Here is a 21,580-nt window from a genome sequence, read left to right on the forward strand (position 1 = left end):
TAAAATACGATTTCACCTCACAAGCTTTAAAATGCACATTTTTGTACATTAATATTGCTTGGTTTGTGTTCTTTTCAGAGACAAAATACTTAGATTTACACTTTTGTTTTCAAAGTATTCAGCGTAAAATATTTTACTACTTTGCTGTAACAACTAAATTCTTCACTTATAGCTATAAGCTAAGCACAAAATCATGCAAATATAAGCACCAACAAATACTCTTCTACATATATGCATCTAACATGAACCAGTTCTCCCACTTCTCCACCCCGACCCTCACTCAGTTCAAAGCAACCAAATTCAGTAACTCAGCTTAAATATAATCACAGAGCAGTTAGAGCACAGGATCTAAGTGTTGACTGTAAAAATTGGGGAGTTTTGAAAGAGAGAAGGAGAAAAAGATACAGAGACTGACCAACTCATGCCTCTAAAGCACTGGATAATAATTTTCAGATTGGTTAAAATACCAGTTAGTTTATTCAAAGTGGATGTCCCAAACCTGGCTATGATAAGTCATGACCTATATCACTTTTTATAGTGAGCTGAACAATCACAGCGGGTCTTAACTGGGTAAACCTGCAAGCAGTGCAGTTTGTTTAGTTAAAGAAACACTCTCCTAGCTAATTTTCCAGATCTTAAAACAAAACAAAAAGCATTTAAAAAAATAAAATATGTCACTCTCTTCCCAACAGAATATAAGTACATAACCATAGCACTGTAGGGGCAAAGCTCTCAAGCAAAATCTTTCGAACAATTGGATGTTTTTATTTTGTTTTAGAGAACAAAGTCATAATGGTCTTTATAAAGCCAAGTATACTGACAAAAAGAAGTCTTTTTTTTATCATGCAGAGTTCGCTGCTAATCCAGACATAGAAGAGAACAGTGTTTTATATTTGCACTCAATTCTTTTTTTCTATTATTCTAATAAAATGACCCCGCATATTTACTCAAGCTGTTTAAACAGGTAAGAAGTACAAAAAAGACAGCCTGCATCATGTTACAAACCTAAATCAGTAAGGAAATTGCAAGCACAGAAATAGATATCAAATTCAGAAAAATCAGACAGTAAACTTGTTTCAGGTTATCATTTATTTATTCACAAGTTAATTGGTAGAGAGTAAAATATTTTTTACATATTTAATGGATTTGATTTTTCATTGTTTGCATCTCTTTTTTTTTATAAACATGCAATTAATGAAAAAAATCTTGGATTTAACTCAAACTCTGATAACATTGTCCCTTTGTTTTCCATCTAAAACAGTTTTGCAGGTTTGTTTCCAAGTATGTCAAATGACCCTATTTCTCTATATGTAAAAGAGATCCACATACTAATTTTACTTTATTTGCTAATTCTGTTCCTCGCTGACTGTTAATAGTTTCTTTGGCCATTTTCATGTTTATTTTTGAAGATCTTGTAGGGCTCAGAATGCATGGAAATGATATGCTACATACTTGGCACTAAATTGTCCAAGCCAAAATATCAAATGCTGGAAACAGCAGAGTGATGACCTGTCTCCTACACTAAACACATCTTGTTTCTTGCAGTAATGACTTTGTGTACTTATTTAGTAGTGCTCTTTAGTGCTGTTTCAAATAGACATTTGTGTTCGGCTATGGATGTGCTCACACCCTGAAAGGAGCTTTCTATTCAGTAAAAGTTGAATTCCTACTCCAACTATTTCTTTGGTTGCTTTCTGTTTGTTCATTCTAGAATTAAACTGGTCACACACATTTTTCATGTTTGATTCATTGAAATAAATCTAGACCACTTTTACAGACATGGTTTTATTGAAATGGATGTTTATTAGTTAGATCATATTGCTTTACAGAAAATAATTCTCCTGCTGCTTATAAACATTTTGATCAGCCATATTCAAGTGAAAGAACAAGTCTAGAAGGGAGGGGGGAAGGAAAAGAAAGAAAATGGGAGGAGTAGAGATGGTTACCATGTACAATTCTCATGTAACCTGTGATACTACCTAATTAGAAAACTTAAACTTTCCATAAACCTTTCACTGGAAGCAGCAGTATTACTACTATCATGTTTCAGTTCATGTTGGCTGATTTACCTACATTTCTGTGAGTAAAGGAATAGAAAATGCAATGCATAGTTTTGAGGAAGAAACCTAATGGCACCGTGTAAACAAGCACCATTAGCTTAAAAACTGAATGCAAAGGGATTTTTCCAATATATCTTTCTTCACTATGGTACAGAATGCATAAGAGAATGCTACTGAACTGCAACCTCAATTATACTGGCCAACAAATTACCTTTAACCATTAAATTAGAAAATGTTCTTCAGCAATATTCAGTTTAGCATTCTACACTGTCTCCAGGCTGAAGGTGGTCTGCATGTTGAACTTAGTACTGTGTGGGTTATAGTCTTTGTTTGCAGTCTTAACTGGGGATTGCACCTTAGCTACCGTAGTTCAAGCGTAAAAATACTTTGTCTGTAACACTATATACTGTTGCCAGCGACCCTCTAAATCCTTGAACCAACTGTGTCCTCTGGTGTCACAGAAGATAATGCCAATTTATTGCAATGTGTGGCTTTTTTAACTGATTAAAATTAAGCCGTAAACACGTGACAATGGAATTAGCACATTTAGAGAGTCTGTTTTCCCACATCCCATTTTGCGCTAGTGCGGCTGATCCCTGCAACTCTACGCGGGTGCAATTTTAATGACTTCGCTAGGTTTTGATGTTCTTATGAAAAAGCAGTGCTTGGTGTTTGTGGAGAAGGTAGATATGGAAGCTGAGTAGCTGTGATTGGGGACACTGTGACATCGTCTCTGTTTTTCGATAGGATCGGTGTCATTTTCCTCCCCACGATAAGACACCTCACTGACAGAGCCCGATTAGGGAAAATTTTATTATAAAATTCACTTCTATCGAACAAGGATGAAGTGATAAACAGTTCAGCCTCAGGGAAGAAACTGGAAAAGATTTTTCCTCTCTCTCCCTTTTTTGTTTTCATTTTTTTTTCCCCCATTTAAGAAAAATCATCCCTTCGTATAGGACTTTTCCTGAGTGATTGTGTTTAAGCTAATAAGAATTCCCAAAATGTAGAGATCAAAGACATCTGTATGTTGTTTAAAAGCAGAGTTACGTTACTTCACATTTCGATAATATGATTTTTAAAAGTAAAAAGTGAGGACTTTTTCTGAATTACATTTTCTGTCAAATTCATTAAAAGCAAGAGTCCTCTAAAAAGGAATCTTAGGCAATCATAACTCTACTTTCCAATATTCACTTACATTTCTCCCTGGTTAGAAAATGGACAAGCTGCAGGGTAAACAGGGAAAATGGATGCTTGTGGCCCTCTAATGCTTGAAGATGGACTAACCTCCAAGGAAGAACATAAAACAAATATTGATTTTTTTTTTTTTTTTTTTAATACTAAACCATCTTTGCTTGCGTGTTTGATAGTTCTCCGATGATACTTTTAACCTGGCCTCTAGTGTCATATATGCAATATACTCTGTAAACTAATCAGCACATACATAGTCAGTAAATATCTCTAGAAGATAGCTTGGGGAACTTTGAGAAAGGAGTACATGTACACAGAGTAATTAATTCCAGTTCTTATTTTTTTACTTTATATTACCTCACTGAAACATATTCATCAACTGATTATGAAATAACCAGTGATGAAAAGTCTTTCTTCTAAAAGAGGAAAAGAGAAAAAGAGAAAAAAGAAAGAAAAAAAAAAAAAAGGAAAAGAAACAAATACAATGGAAAAGGAGTGTAGTGATGAAGATATTTTCAAGCTTTCACATCTGAGTGGTAACAATGCCATGAACTGAATGGGTTTCTTGGTTGTTTAACAATAAAATTTCCAAAGGAAAAAAAATAAACAAAACCTAAGCACTGCCAGCTTCTTTTTAATGTCAAAAACTGAGTCACTACATTGAAACTATTCCCTCAAGATGGTGTCCTCAAAGTTACAGACCCTCCTTAAATGACTTCTAAGCACTTTCAATAAGAATATTACAAATCTGTTGTCAAAGAGAGCCTTAACATACAAGTCCTTCCAGCAATGTTCTAGATTTGCTTTTATTAAATAATAGTGGAAGGATGTTTACAAGCATATATAATTTTCATTAGGCACACTCATCCCCAAATACAGTACACATATGATGCAAACTTCAAATAACTTCAGTAGCCCTGGAGTAAAAAAAGCCCTGCTTATTTGGCTAATGCATCTTTCTAGAAATTGTATTTACTCTCATCTCTGGCCTTATAATAAGCTGAATTTAAGTATTAACTGAAGGTTCTGCTGAAATAAACACAACAATAAAACTACATTAGGCTCAGCCATCAAGACAGAGCTCAGATCCTTCACTTGCTACTTGATTGAAAGAGGTAAAACTGTTCTTTAACACTAGGAATTGCCAAGACAAAACATATGTTCCATCTATCTATAATTTCAAGTTGAGCACACCCTATTTTTAATAATGTACAAATTATTTTGGAAGTCAGGACCATACTATCCAGTCTTATTGAGAAATACTACATTATTATTAAATATTATCACCATGTTTTTTATACTGTCAATTCAGTTCCATGCTGCGCAGTTCCACACAACCAGTAAAAAAAATGGGTTTCAAAGGTGACTACATCAGAAACAAATATCAGTCTGAAAAAATATGACTAATGAAGGTAAGGTAGATCAATCAAAGGGCAAGTTGGAACTCCAATGCATTTCTTTTTAGCCTTCAAAATGAGGCTTTTAAACAATGAGTTAGTGATTTCAGTATGGGAAGTAGCTAGTGGAAAAGTGTGTGGCATTTGATTAGTGGTTTGCTAGATAGATTTCCCTCAATAACTTCTCAAAAAAACAGTTTCTTCCGATTGACTGTAACTGCAGCATAAGAGCTGTTAACGGTGTAGTAAACAAAGAAAAAAAAACAACTCAAACCACCGCAGCTCAACAACCCCATCTAAACACAGAGGAATTCTAATTAGCTACAATAAGGCAATAAGGCTATTCTCCCTACAATTTCTTTCCATGTAAATGTCTTTAAACTTGTTTGGAACTTCTTATCTTTTTTGAGGAGTGGCAAAAGAAAACTCCTACTTGAATAATGCAGACACCTTACTGTTACAGTATCCTCCTTGTGCTACAGTTGGCTGTTAACTTCACCTCCACATGGAGACTGAGCAGGGAGCTGGCAAGAATGACTGGCAGGAAGCAAAGGTGAGACTAGAAAGGAGCATCTTTCCATTCTATGTAAATACACAGTGTTGCAGTTTGCAACATAAAACAAAGTTCTATCTGAACTCCAGTACCCAAGTGAATAATTAAAATCTTCACACAAATACTAGATTTTTTTTCCTGGAATATCTCCAAATAGCAGCATTAACTAGAGGGGACACACTTGAAGTCTCCTAGAAGGAGCAAGTATTTCCCTTTCTGTCTCAAAGACATATAGGATGTGAGCTGCCTGTGTGGATTGGTGTGGCTATAAATACATTTATCTAGAAGAAATAGTCAAATAGTCTTTTCTAAGAGGAGTGTCTGATTGGTTAGTGGAAAATTGATACAGTGGAGTGAAGAATAACTGATAAAGAGATAATCCAGTGTGGCAATGTAGTTCTGCAGCATTGTAGCTCCAGCCTTCATTGGGTGGTGAGTGTAGGGTGACGGAAGAAAAGGACGGGCTTCTGTTGTTTGCATTTGAAGTATGAGGGAGGCATGGTGTGAGCAAACTTCAGATGTGAAGAACAAAAGCCCAGTTTTCCTCTATACCATCTTTAACTATATGATGAAGCCTAAAGCTGAAACACTGCACTATTAGATTTTTACAGCTGATGTTATGTTTATCTGGTTTTCCCCCTACAAAGCAGAGATGTAAATATCTGCAAGTATTTATTCAATGCATACATAGCTTCATTTTCAGAGAGATGATCACTGTGTGTTCTAACCTGACCTTAATTCCTGCTGTAATTTCCTAGACTGTTACAATATATCATGCTCATTATTGGCATAACCAAACATTTCCCAAACAGGCTATATTTAACAAATATTTACAATATTTGTTACAATTACAATCTGCAAGGATTAAATATTCACAGCTTTTTAAATTTTATATAAATTAATAATTTGGAAAGAAGAATAGTACCTAAGCTGGTGGTGGATCAGAGTATGCCAGTTACAGGAGCACTTAAGCGCCCATTGGCACAGCAAGACTCAAAGACCCTGTAGGTTTCAAAGAAACACTTTTTTTTTTTTTTTTCCTTCTAGAACTCTTTGCTTTCTAGTAAAGCTGCAGCCACAATGTTCTCTCTCTTAATGCCACCATAAAAAATCAAAACACTTTAAAACAAATTGATGTCCTCTTTAATATAGTCATCACATCATCACAGTACCCTTGCACCCCGCTTGGTGACAACCAGGGGGATGCATACCACACATCTCTCTCTCTTGCTTGCTCTTGCTCTGTCTTTTTTTTTTTTTTTTTTTAAGGCATTGAAGCGGGCAACAAAGAACTAGAGAAAGACTTGGAGAGACACTCAATTGAGATATTGGCACCTTTGATTGACAAGATCTAATCAGCTTATCTTCACACTAATAAAGTTGATGGCCTGTGGAGCTGGTATATGTCCAGCTTCAAGTGAACTTTCAGTAGCCAAAGCCTCAAGGGCCAGGACTAAGACTGAGCTTATCTAAACTGATTTAAATCAATTCCTAATGGGCTATTTCAATTTGATCAATTTGAAAGGATGGAAACCTGTAACCACTTGACTCAATTGTCTTGATTCATGCTGGCATCACTGGAGATTTGGTCAGAACCACAAACTATTTATGTACAGTGAAACATTGTAGTACAACTGATACACTTCTGAAATTATTTGACCCTCCTTAAGATACTGTTCATTTCATTCCAAATCGGGTGTTCTACAGAACTACTTCTCTTGTACATGCACTCAATAAAACATTTTGAATTATGCTAATCCAAAACAAGTAGTGAATGCTACATGCAAAATTCCCTATGTCATAAATAGGAACTGAACTGTGTTGTGGCTCTTGAACAATTTGATTTGTTTTTCTAAATTAACAAAGCCCTGCTTTGAGGGGCTGCCTGTCCCACCAAAGGTGGGATGGCAGAATAGGAATGATTTGAGCATTCATATAGATTTCATTCCTTATGAGAAGAATTAAACAACGCACTTCTGAAGTTCTTGAAAATCATTTTGCAAAGCTCAATGCATTTTCAACTCCAGAATAACATGTCAAGGAAACATGTGGCTATATGTATTACATTATACTGCGAAAAGGGCTTGCTTCTTCTCTCAGGGTAAATCATTGCTTTTAAGAATGGAAGAATATTCATAGCATTGAAGTACATCTACAGAAAATATTTTCTGAATTAAGAACTATGTTATTCATATAAACAAAGTAATATCTTTAGGAAAACATAGTAATACTATAAACATATAAGAATCTTAAGAGGTGGAACCGTACGTTTATATGTACTTTACAGATTTGCCAAAGCATGAGGAGTGAAACCAGGTATCAGTAAAGTATTTTTCAGTCAATAGCACACATGAACACCTTAGGAATGTCTTGTGTTTAATAGAGGTAATTTAAACACTTTCTAAAGGAAGAGTTTTTTGGTATTAATGCTAGATTACAAAAAACCCTGAGCAATATTTTCATTCAGATTGCAGTTTTCAAGCTGTAATTGCTTTATACAAAATCCACTCTAGTGTTATCACTCAATATCATCTTCACTGCTGTACATCTGAAGATAATTTTGCAATAAAACTTAATTGATAGAGCTTATTTTTCACTAATCTCCTAATATAGAAAAATGAAAAAGTACTAACAGTATGTATTATAAGCTATGACCCTCACAGCACAGCATATTTCTAGTTTATCAAACTAAAATAGATCCATTTTATGTCATCAAATATTTTATATACTTTAATATCGCAGAGACTTTTTCCCAAAATAGGAAGTAAATGGAAAATTCCCTTAATAAAGCAAAATGTGGAGAGTAAAAGTAATTCACAAAGAGGCTAAGCAGAACATCTCATCTCATAACATTACTAGCTTGTGCCCCACTGACCATTAGTGCAAAATCTCAAAATGTTTCAATTATGGAAATCAGTAACTCCGCCATCAATGACATCTATTGAGAAGTTAAATTCAGTGATTTTAGTTATAAACTGAACTGCTTCTGACATACCACATAAGGTGGATTCTGAACAAGACTGTTTAAAAATTAAAAATTTGTGGATTATATTAGAATATCTTCTCTTTCGGGTAAATTAGACCTAGTATCAGTCCTTAGAGCTTCTCATCAATTAAGTAAACAGTTCTAGTGATTACAGAGAATATTATAAGGGAAAATAAAGTATTAGATATTCATAGCAGAGACCTGGGAATTTGAATAAGACTTTTTCTTGACATTCAGTACACCTTAAAGATAATGCTTGAAGAGCAGAGAATACCCAGGTGCCAGAGAGCCATTAAGGCACCATGAGAACATTCTGTAATCCTGAGACCTGGGGCCACATTGCAATCCAGCCACTGTAGCATAGTGTTCTCGAGCAGACTAAATAACTTCCAGGCTGAAAAACAAGTGGTCTGCAGAATCAAGGAGCCACATTTGGCTCACAACCAAGAGTTTGTCTGGTTGCCCCAGACTTTATTCCCAGTTCTACTACTAAAATTCTTATATACCACAGAGAGTTTGGCACTTTGAACACCTGGGCGCTGCCCTCTAATCTGTGTGGGCTGAAAAGAGATAATCCTAGAGTGTAAAATTGATATGATCTCCCTACTCCTGCAGTGTGACTATGAACTTTCCATCCTCCTCAAAACTGCCACCTTCCCACATCACTTCTGTTTTCGATTCTTGTAGAGGGATCCAAAATCCTTGGTTACTCTAAAATTACTCAAAAGATAAAAAGAGAAGTGGAGAAACTGTTCCCACTATTTGGGATGTCTATACAGGTTTATAGATACAACTCTTCCTGACCATTCAGGACTACTTCTGTAAGACAGAAAAGATACTGCATAATCATCACAAACATCTTTCCAGATCCGCACTGGCCCCATTTATATGAACCTCAGAGATTAATCTAGCTTGGTGCTGCCTTTTTTTTTTTTTTTTTTAATAATTTATTTAATTTAACCTCATTATGCTTTGGTCTGCCTATCTATAGAATAATATCATTGACTCTGTCTCTCAAGAGGATAACATGGGTGCACAAATTAAGTTCTAGGAGCTCATGATATTAAAACCATAGGGCCATCAAACTAGCAAAAAACCTGAAGTCACTTCAGCTACTGTAAAGATTAAACTGTTGCCTTATTTTTGTATTTTAATACCTCTCACGTTATCATTTAATGAAGGAAAAGTTTTCTAAACACAGCAATCAGTTTGCCAAGATCACTGCAGATGTATCAGACAGAATTAATGACTGTAAAAGGCTGACAGACTTGTGCTTTGTCTTCTGTAAATGAAAACACTACTCCCCAGACCAGATAAAAATCAGCCTCTGCCTTTTTTGGCAGTCAGATCATAACAAGGCCAAAGTCATATTAAATCATTTATGAGGTTTTTAAGTTTAAATATCAAAGTGATATATATGCAGAAGAACTGTTATGACATTTGAATTTCAGCAATAGGCATTTTTTAGGCATTTCAAACTATGTAAAACCTGACATTTCAGTGTTTATATACAAAACCTGTTATGATACAAAACAACACCTATCCACTAATACTTTGTCATTTAAAACTTTTCTTTGTTACATAGTCACAGTTATATTTCAGACTGCTGCAGAGCAGATTCTTGCCTAGAAACCTGTCATCCTTATGCAAATAGTAAATATCTACTGTATATTAATTACGATTTTTACAGTGATCACTTTCTGTCTCCTCGTTTCCTGTAGTCAGTCTTTCATCCCCCTTATTATTCATGTAGAAATGTTCTTTTGGCAGTTAAAATATAGTACTTTTATACAATGTTTTGATGAAGTGCACCAGAGAAAATGAAATTAAATGAACTGGACTATCAAAAAAAAAAGGAAAATAACACAGGTGATATAGTACTGTTCAGGGTATTATTTTCATGAGATATGGGAAATAACACGTACTGCTCATCAATTATTCCATAATGTATAATGCCTGTCTCCCCAACCTTCTAACAGCTGGGATTGAAATGTTTTGACATGATGATCTCTAGATGGAAATACTGAAGGCGTTAAAATATAGATATAAATAGGTGATAATGAAGAACAAAATGTGTACCATTTTCTTGCAGTCATAGTTTGCAAATTAACAAGCTGCTATTGATTTTTCTTTGAGGTCAATAACAGCATTTATTGATCTGAGAAGTTAATACTCACTGAGGTCAATATTATATCTCAGGGGTCAACAAATCTGGATACTGACTTCTATTTCCTGTCCATATATAAATATTACATAGGCAAAATGGGCAAATTTAATCTTTGGAGATAAGAATACACTGTATTTGACAGGATACAAAAAGCCCAAAACATTAAAAGTTAAGAACAGAGTCTACTTGGATCATTTTCAAAGTTTTCAAACACTCAAAACCTTGTATTAATCTAGAAGTATTGGTTTCATGAACTGTATCTACAGTTCCTAAATTAATGTCTCCCAAGTATAGAATAGTCATTCATGGTATTATTTCCCAACACCAAAAATTAATCCATTTTAAATTCTACTCAATATCAAGTGGACATTAACGTATTTTACCAAATTAAAATAAAGCTAATAAGAAGTAGCCAAATAACAATTGTGGACTTCCTGATTTTTCTTAAGCCTCATTCTTTCCAACATGATCTCCAGCTAAATCAACAGAAACTTTCCTACTGCCTTCAATAAACTCTGGATCAGACCCTTGTAAAATCACACTAAGTTTTCTTCTGATTTGTAGTTTGTTACTCAAGCGTTCACATGTCTAGAGAAAAATTAGAAGTGAGCAATTACTCTCCTGATAATTTACACAGACAAATATCCATGAAGCTCTAGCATACACTTGGAAAATGACTGGGATGGAAATACATTTCGGGAAATACCAAGCCCATACAGGTGTTTTTGCAGCTAGATACTCCATTATAACAAATGGTCAGTAACATAACATCTCAAAATATGGAAGTTACATATTAGATTTCTACAGAATCATATTTGTGTGAAGAGATACTACTAAAATTACAGCACAAAAAAGGTACCGTGTGAGCATTACCGGCAAGCATTTAAAATGGCTAACAAAGATACTAGAAAACTTTAATATTCAGCACATTTGCAGAACTTTACAATTTAAGAACTTTTTATCATTATGCAAAGAAGAAAATGGTATTTTATGCATGAAAATGTTGTAAGAGAAAGACTGATAGTCCACTAATTACACAGAACTAAAACTATTAATACTTAGACTCTAGACCTGCGTTGTAGATAGGAGTGAACATGGGTCATTGGGTTTTTGGCAATATGACTTTTCTTGAGTATTTGAGCAAGCAAAGATTCAATACAACAGGAGACAATATAAAGCTATTTCCAGTGTCAATTCAATATTTTACCTGACCATATCAAAATTTTGCCTCAAGATTCATAAATCTACAAGGTAAATATTAAAATATTTGTTTGCTACCAAAACATAGTAGCTCCCAGACAAAATGTGTATCAAATGGTGCAAGTGTGTTATGCAGAGCATTACAGATGAATAAAAGGTCTTGTTTGTTATGAATGGTTTAAGTTTTTAAAATGTTTTAAAAAATATGATTATGCAAATAACTGTATGCAAGTGGAAAATGAAGTAAAATAGTAAGCATTGCTCTTTACAAACATAAAGGTATACACATTTGATTTAATTCAGAAGTAAAAACTTGCAATTAAATAACTGCAGTCAATCTTATTTTGAACCACTAGTTTAAATTACTTTCTTAATGAAACACTCAGTCTGTTTGCACAGTCATTAAAAAATGGCAATTCCCACCAAAGTAAAACCTTTCAAACTCAATTTTTTCCTTTCTGAGTAGTCAGGAGGATATGCCATACCTCCATATATTTCTTTAAGGGATGTGTAGCTTATGGAATATTCTTTTACTTGTTAATGTGATTTTTTTTTTTAATTTGAAGCAAATTTCTTGGAAAAAGGAGGTTACAAACATTATTTCATTTTTTAGTAGCTGAATAAAGAAACTCAAAAAAATTGTCGTTAACATGGGGAAAACAGTGAAGTTCATCCAAGCATATTTTACATTTACAAATGATGAACTTACTCCACAAATTTAGTGTTATTTCCATTTCTGTGGGGCAGAGTTTTACTAGTCTTTATACGTTTTTTCTCTAAAGATGGAGTTAAGTGCCTGAAATTACTTCAGAAAATGGTAAGGCACATCTATAATCGACTATCGCTTTTTTTCCATCTGATTTAGGTACTTTACCTGAATAATTAATTCAGGAAAAGATAATAAATCCTAACTTCACGTTCATAATTTATTATATTTGATTCTGAATCCTAGATTTTTTTTTATTGAATTAAGTTTCATCCTGTCCCACTTTCATATGAACTTAAAACAGTAGAGCCACCTTGCTCGTTTTGTAACAATTAATCTACTTCTTAACTTACCACAACCCAGTCCAAGAAAGTAACATTTTTTTTCTGCACTTCCTGGGTTAGGGGCAGTGTTAAAATTAACATTTACTCTACTATAAATACTTATGGTAAATACTTAATACATGACATATTTATAAAGCTTATGCTTACATTAGAATTTTTGTTGTGTAGAATATTTCATGGTGTATGCAATAAAAATCCCTCCTCTTGACTCATTAACATTTGTGCAAGACACTGATTCATCATTTTAAACTCATTGAAGAAAATATCATAGTTTCTAGACTGTATCTAAAATATATCCTCCCCATAAAATTGAAAAAAGTTAATATTTAAAAATTAAAATAATGAAAATAAAAAGTGGTATCTAATTTTAATTCTTAACACTTCTCTATTTGATCTTTCACTACTGAAAAATATGGCAACAAAAGAAAACGGCAAAAGCACTTAAATACAGGATAAAGCAAATATGATCAGTCATTTTCACAAAATTTCTCAAGATGGCATTCCAGACAACTATTGTAGCAGTCAAGTGTCAAGACATTCAACACATGGAAATCTTACAACACTCAATTACAAAAATCAGATTAATACTTTCAAGACACATGTAATAAAAACATAGAATTATTGCATCTATGTGAATAATGAAAAAAGGAAAGACTGAACAACCCTCTTCATCTAACTGTTTTGCATGCTGTCAAGATCCTGCAAGAGAGCTAAACAGGAACCAAATCCACAAATACACGAACACTCCAAGATCTTCACATTTATAGAGTCACAGAGGCCATAAAATATGGAAAAGTTCATCATAGTAGAGAACAGCCAAACAGATTAAGAGATTACCTCTGCACCAATGTTTATCTTTGCAAGTTACACAATGTAAATGGTGTGATTTCTTTCACAAAAATGCAAACCACAACAATTAGCTACTCATGATACCTAGATTCCAACTGACATCATTACACTGAGCTAGATCTCACTCATGGAACCAGTTCTTATCTTGCAAACCTCTCTGGAACCGTACTAAGCAAAATAGACAATATCTCTTCCCCAGCATGCATATGAATGCATGTGGACACACATACACTTGCAATTCAATATATAAATATTTATGCTCTATCAATAACTGGGCATGTTTACAACCATGAGCATTTATTACAATTGTGATGATTAGGCCAAGAGTATAAAATATCCCATAAAATTTTACATTTACATTTTTGGAGCTAGTGAAATAATATGAGGTAAATACCAAATGGCAGGAAACCAACCACAATGTGACAGACAGCTGATGCTGGAAATTAGGAGCAAGGGAAGAGTTTGCAAAATATGGAAGGAATACAAAATCACAGCACCAGTAGGACCCTCCATTAAACTAGATGAGTTAATATGAAGAAAACAAAAAGGCACCCTTCATCCAAGAAAAGATTTACAGAAACAAGAATGGACTGATGTGCATGTGGCCTATGATAGACTGATATAAAATTGTGAAACTGTAGTTTTCAAAACCATGAACAACAAATTTGTGGGTCTACAGTTCCTTACAACAGCTGGTAGCCAATAACTAGCAGTAGTTTCTCAAAACAAGGCTCTAACAGCTCAGAGAAAATTAGTGTGCTAATTCAGAAAGATGACCAGTACTGCAGATCAGCAGTTGAACTCACTCTGACATGAAATCAAGCTAGACAGTAAACAGCTTCCTACATTGCACTCCTGACTTCAGTACTTGATCAGTACTTACCAAATTCGCATGTCTGCACACACATCAATTTGATAATTTTTTTTTTTACTATAAGTGCCAGTAATTACAGGAGAAAATATATTCTATAAGTAGGGTAGTAAAATCATAAAATAGTACAGTATGACTTGAACTATATGAAGAAATACCTAGATAAACTGCTTTTCAATCATCCCATACTGGGGTGAGAACAATGTTTTTCAATTCTCTGCTTTTATGTCTCGCTTCAGGACAGAAGTTTCGGCTTTTCTTGCCCCATACTTCTACCAAAAAATACCAAAATGGTATTTGTATAACTATAACTCCACAGTCTTAAGTTCTAAAAGGGCAGAATACTGCACTTGAAAAATGATCTACCATGAAAACCTTTTGATATTGACTTTACTCAGAAAAGCATGTTCAATACAGATGTATTTTTTAATGTTAAACCTTTCTTTAGTGCAATTGGAGGAAAACACAGCTAAGCCCAACAGGAAGTAGAGGTAGAAGGCTTCAAACAGTAAATAGAAAAAAAAAAGAAACCTAGGGTGAATTTTATTTTGTCAAGTCTAAACTCATCAACTTTTTTTCTTGGTATAACTTGTAATACAAAGAGTCTTTGCCCAACAAGACCTCATACCATGCAAATTCAGCCATGCCCCATGTATTGAAAAATCTGTTAAAAACTATTGAAAATCATGTTGTTTACTTAGGCATCCAGAATAGTAACTCACCAAAGTCTGCTTTTTTAATGAAATATACATCTTATATTCTGTGGACAATTAAATCACCAAATGAAGTAATTAAATTAGCAGGGTATTAATATATTTGAAAGTCAAAAGGTGGACTTGCAATTCTATTCAGCTGAGCTCTTTTAAAGATTGTAACAGACTGACTGTCATTACCAAGACAGCATCACTTGGAATCAATTCATTTCACTTGGTGAAAGTTCAAAAAAGTGGTTGTAGTATAGGATGGGAGAAAGAGAAGGAATCATGAGCAAAAGGGAATAGTGTCTAGGGACAATGTATCAGGATTTTAATTTTACCAATTAAAGACTAATCGGCAGTTCCCAACTATCTGAACTTTTTGGATAAGTTCTCTACAACTCATTATTCTCGAGGAGAATATGAAACATGATCAGAGGGCTTCTCAGGCCAACACAAGTTGAACATTTTCTTGCTAAAGGCATGACTTCACAGTTTTTGTCCACCTATTGCAATACATTGTCTAGACAACCTATGTTAGATAAAATTCTGGTATCTCTCAGAGACACCTAAGCACGGTGGCTGAAAGTGTTGTGCATATGAGGAAGGAGAATACATATACACGGAGGAAAGACAAAGTGGTGGCTTTTTCCATTACCTCTTTGCCAAACAAAGGTAGTTTGGAGACTTTACTTGGACTGCTGGAAAAAACAGATACTATTAATTTATCTTTTTATTTTTATCCTCCTTTCTTTTATTTGCTTTACCTGCTCAGAACTAGACAACAAACTCTGAAATGTTATCACATGGGGGGAACCTCCTTGAGGCTAAATAATTTCAAAATTGAAAGAAGACAGTAGTGTAACTTCAGACCAAAAAATATAACCACATACCTTGACTTGAAATCTTCACATTTTTATGAAGACAAGATGACTTCAAAAGCTTTGCTATGGACTTAGGAATAAGCTACAATGAATACCTTCCTCAGTAAACACCACCTTATACCAGTAAATACATTAGAGAAAGAGGGTCAGCACCAAAGAAAATTACACTGAAATGCTGTTTTCAGTGATTCAGTAAGAGGTTATTTCTGTGCGGAACAGTCTATACAGTAGAGGTAGACCAATACAGTGCTTGTAAAATAATGTTTTATAAGTTATCTTCTGAGTTCAGTTTATTATTTAGATATTAATATTATTCACAGGTGTTCTATGACAAGTGCAAATTATTTGTGAGAATATATACAGATTTCAGCTTGCATGATTATTTGTCCGGAATCCACACGGGAAGTACTTAAGCATCAAGTTATTGGCATCTGAAACAAAATGTTTCCATCATTCTAGCATGGAGTAAAAATCCACAATCTGAAAACTATGTTTCTACTACATATAATAAAGTAGCTTTAAGGAGTTATACAAAAAGTCATTTATCTTTAAGAAGTCATCCAAAAATCAGTCTTAAACAAGCTTACTTCAACTGGATGCTTGTCCCAATGATATTTGGGAGTTGTCCCATGATATGTAGCACAATAAGGAATTCCTGCACATTAGTGAACATTAAAATAACCTGGGACTTCTTCCAGAACAGGGGACAAAATGGCCAAATTTGGATCACTATCTTTCCTACTATACTTTAGCAAATCTGTACTACTGAACAGATTTGACATTCTTTATTTGCTGCATTAATGGCATAATCCCAAACCTACTGAGGTGAAAGATAAGCATTCATTTTATTGGAATTCCAGTTGAAAGGTGCTGAGTACCCAAAAGATAAGCTTTTAACAGAAATGGTGTTACAGTACTGCACAAACTGAAAAACTCTACAAACTAAGTTTTTCTCATCTCTTAAAAAAAAGTAGTTGGGAAAGTATTTTTTTTAGTACTCTGAAGCAATTAGAGGACAATACTTAAATAACAAAAATTCACCATTTCCTTACTTTATGGTAAGCACTTTATCTATTTGTAAATATATTAATATACTAAAAAAAATCTGTATCCTACATTTGAAAGAACACACACAAATGCAGAGGGCTGCTGAGCAGAGGGAAGAGACTTTGAACCCTACTAGACAAGGTTAGGTGGTTTATTGGGTGAACTTTTCATGACCACGAACATGCAAGGCCCATACTACTGCTGAATCGAATCTTTAAGAAGAAACACAGAACTAAGGAAAATTAGGATGGTGCCAGAATTTGAATAAATATGTGCAGGAGTATCTGAATAGAGACAGAGTATGAAAGAGAAATCTGGAACTAGAATGAGGAAGGTCAGAGCCGGGAAGGCTGGTGAGAGGGAGGGAAGGCGGACGGAAGGGCCAGGAGGGAGGAGGTGGCAGATGCAAAGCCGGAGGGAGCATCTTGGTGACTGGACAAGCTACAAACCAGCAAGCAATATTAAAACTGAAAGTGTAATAAGCACTTTGCTGGTATCAACAACTGCACTGTAAAAACTAAAAAATAGAATATAAGTAGTTTAGTCTTGCCATGCCCCCTGATACTGCTTCTGACTGTTACCAGGCAGCAGCGCTACCCGAACATGTTTCCCCTCCATGACCGTGCAAGCTGGGATACTCCTGAGGCCTGACATCCTTGGAAACAAAAATCTCTCCCTATTTCTTCCTCCCCCCCACTTTAAAGCCCGGACTATGAAGAAGGGCAGAGGGCTTCAACATGTAGGAATGCAATATGCCACTTCAAAATGAATTTCTGAAACAATAAACAGATTTTAATAGAAATCAGCCAGCAAAGAAAAAAATTATATATGAAACATGAAATACTGTTGCTAGTAGAAGAAACGAGGATCATGAAAAAGCTTTCTCTGATGGTGACTGGAAACTGCATAAAAACTCATTTCACTGTAGAAACTTTGGATTAAGATTTCAGTAGAAAGATGTTCTCGCATATCAAAGAAACACCTGAGGAGGAGATATTGGTATATGCTCCAGAACTCAGAAGCCCTCTTTCTCTAATGAAAGGTTTTACATACAGTATTCACATATACATGTATGAATAATTCATTAGAGATGAAACAGGTGGATATTAAGTGTAAATATCTGGGACAGGAATAGACTTTTTTTTATTTAAAGCAAGGGGCACTAGAAGCAAGGTCCTGATTTTCAAAACTTGGTTACCATTTCCATATTCTTAGTTATTTGGAGCTTAAATGTAATTGGAATATGCATGTACCTGAAGACAGAACAGAGGTGTGAAGGTCCAAGTGATATTAAATAATACAAGCAAATTACTAAGTATACAAAATTACAACACAAAAGAAGCAATATACTTTCCACTAGTCTAACAGAGCCTTATGTGTATGAACATTAGAGTTTGTTATTTTGTTAAATTAACATTGGATTTTAGAGCCATTTAAATTTTTTCTAAGCTGAGCAAACACTTTATAGTTTGATCATAGCAACACTTACTATATTGTCTACCTGAAAAGCCAGCCTCCAGCTCTGGCAACCTTAATGGATAGGAATCTCTTTAGTGGATATACTAATTTTTATGGTTTCATATATTTTATATAAGCTCTGGTGTGCATCTCATTTATGACACCAGAACAGCACAACCACCTCATGAAATATGAAGGGAGATGTCCTTCAGGACAGGTGCTTGGGGTGCATGTCAAACCTGCAGCATGCTGCTGTGGACAATGTGCTAGTACCTCAAATTCCATTACTCACATCTGGCAAGACACCTACTGGAGTTGTTTTAAAAATAGTTCCCTAATCATGCTAAAGTCACTGAACTTGAAGACTCCTACCTTCAGGATCCCTCTACAAACATTTCTTAACACACTTTCGCTGATACTTTCACTGATACATTCCCTCAATTCTGCATCCAGATGAGACAATAACTGCTATTATTTCAGAAAGAAATTAACACACCTCTTTGTCTAATGAGATTCTCATTTGCTTTCCACCTAGAAGGCTGCCAATACTTTGAAGCGTGTCTCACCATCTGCCTGTCAGCTAGGCTACTACTACATATCTATATTTATGCCTCAGTCCAGAAAGGGAGGTTTGACTGTAGTTCATTACAACACGTGAAAGCCACTGAAATTTGCTTGGACCCCTTAGTACTGAGAATTATTCATGTCACACAAGGGTGGGAAATAAGCTGTTGTGTCTCCTGCTCAGAGATACTTCTCCTTTAACTGTTTCAGAATTACATATTCCTGGGATTCCCAAAGAGTAAAGAGGATTGGAAATAACATTTTAAGCAACCAAAAGTCGAAATTCAGAAGGATTTTCTGTAAATGGAACAAGAGAGTTTTTCTTCTTTTGATTTCTTTTCTTTAAAACACCATGTTTACATATTACAAAAGGGATACAAAAACTGAAGCCAAGACAAAATTTTAAGATTCAGTGCAAAGAATAGGTCTACTACCCACAGACTACTAACTCTTCTAGTAGCACGGATATTTCTAAGAGATTCAGAGCCACAGCATAATAGACAATAATCAACACATATAGAGTCAAGCTCAACATTTATCAAATTGCATCTGAAAGCTACAGAAATATCTAAGGATCATGAAGGAAAAAAAAAAAAAAAATACCTGTAATGTAGTTTTGCCATGAAAGCCTGGACAACATTCAATGGTTGGATCTCTCTCTTACATTGTCATTAGACAAGGTGAAAACTATATGTTTTTTCCTTAGGAAGTATCTGGCCATTGAGAAGAACTTACTGAAAGCAATTCCGCTGCAGATTACAATGGTCCTCTACACAAGATTTGCTCTTCTTGACAGTCTTTTACACTTGCATGCCAATTTTATCTCTGAAGATGAATGAAGCATTTTGAACCATTCCTCATTCAAAGTACTCCTGTCTAAGCAATCATATCTAAAACTCAACAAGGAAGGGGATACCTTACTATGTTACACTCTACAGGCAAAATAAGGAAGTTCTAGAATTTAATCTGATGCTGTGGAAATCCAAGCATGAAGAAAGGAATTAGGAAAATTCCCCTTCCAAAATGGGAAGAATTTTGTGATTAAGCAGAATTAATTCAACAGACTCTCCTTTTGTCTAAAACCATCAATTTTCATGCATTTTAAAAATATTTCTCATATCCAAAGGATATATGGCCAGACTAAAGGATCTGAAATTAAGAATACTGAGCTCTATCATCATAAGTAATGAGTAGTGTTGGAAACGCCTACTAACCAGGCTCTAAACTTGCTTTGCTGTTCCTTACCAGCAAAGCAGATGATAACATAAAAACAGAAAAACAGCAAGAAATATTTTTTAAAACAGTATTCTGATTAAAAAAAGAAGATGAGTGCACCTTGCAGCATTATCAGCTGTTATTTAAACTTCCCCTACTTGGTACAAACAACAGAGACCTTCAAGATTCAAACAGCAGGTGGTTTGTCTGTACATCCTCATGTGTGTTTGTGCCATACAACTCAGGCAAATGCTCTGATGAACTTACTGGTCTACCAAATCAGCTACTCAAATGCCTCTTAAATTTGCAACATACCCCTATGAATATTCAGAATAATGTTCTTCTCTTTACAGTAGGCCTTGAGTACTATGGAACTGGTTACCAGATATTAAAGGCTTTGCTTAGCCCTTCAGGAGGTTTCTGCATAGATTTAAGCATCCTCAGTATCAACAAATGATAGCAAACAAACTATGAGAGCCTGATAGTCATTTTTGGATTGTCTCTTAGAGATGGTGACATAAGTGGCATCCTGTTCAGACACTGCTGAAGTCCATGAATCAGAGGCACCGCTCAAAGAAGGAAGTCAGACCTTCCAACAGATCTCAGCTTGTAAGAACAACTGTGCATAAGATGAAAGGGATTATCAATTTAGAGATGCAAACAGGAAAAAAGCTTCCAATTTATCACGGTAAGTTTCAGGAATGGTAATGTGAAATTGCATTAAATTAGTTATGTGATGTCAGATTAATCCTTAGATGATCACAGGGGCAGGTTAAAATAGTATATGTATTTTTGCTGATTAAGGTAATAAGAAAGACCCAAATGTGACTTATTCCAGAGGTTAAAATCATCCAGCTTCATCACAATAAGCAACATACATATCCATAATTGTGAAAAGACACCACATAAATAAAGTAGAATAGATATTTAAGGGTTGTCACCTCCACCTCCTCTTCCTCACAGAATCACAGAATGGCTGAGGTGGGAAGGGATCTCCTGAGATCACCTAGTCCAACGCCCTGCTCAAGCAGGTTCACATAGAAGGTGGCCAGGACCATGCCCACCTGGATTTTGAGTATCTTCACAGAGACTCCACAATTACTTTGGGCTACCTATTTCAGTGCTTGACTAGTCCCACTGTAAAAAATTATTTTCTTGTGTTCTGATGGAATTTCACATTGCCTCTTGTCCTGTCACTGGGCATTACTGAGAAGAGTCTCGCTCCCTCTTCTTCATTCCATCCCATTAGCTATTTATATACATTGCTAAGCTCACCCTGAGCCTTCTCTTCTCCAGGTCAAACAGTGTCAACTTTCTAAGCCTCTCCTCATATGAAAGGTGCTCAAGTCCCTTAATTCTCTTCATAGCCCTTTGCTGAACTCATTCCAGAAAG

The 21,580-nt window shown here is 35.0% G+C and overlaps 1 protein-coding gene across 6 annotated transcripts in view; it reads right to left on the bottom strand.

The window, feature by feature from the left end:
* VTI1A (vesicle transport through interaction with t-SNAREs 1A) overlaps nucleotides 1-21,580 on the bottom strand; it is a 298,773-nt gene that overhangs the window by 207,551 nt on the left and 69,642 nt on the right. The window lies entirely within an intron of this gene.

Source organism: Tyto alba, unplaced genomic scaffold (assembly GCF_018691265.1).
Source record: "Tyto alba isolate M040663 unplaced genomic scaffold, T.alba_DEE_v4.0 Super-Scaffold_1, whole genome shotgun sequence".
Taxonomy (NCBI): domain Eukaryota; kingdom Metazoa; phylum Chordata; class Aves; order Strigiformes; family Tytonidae; genus Tyto; species Tyto alba.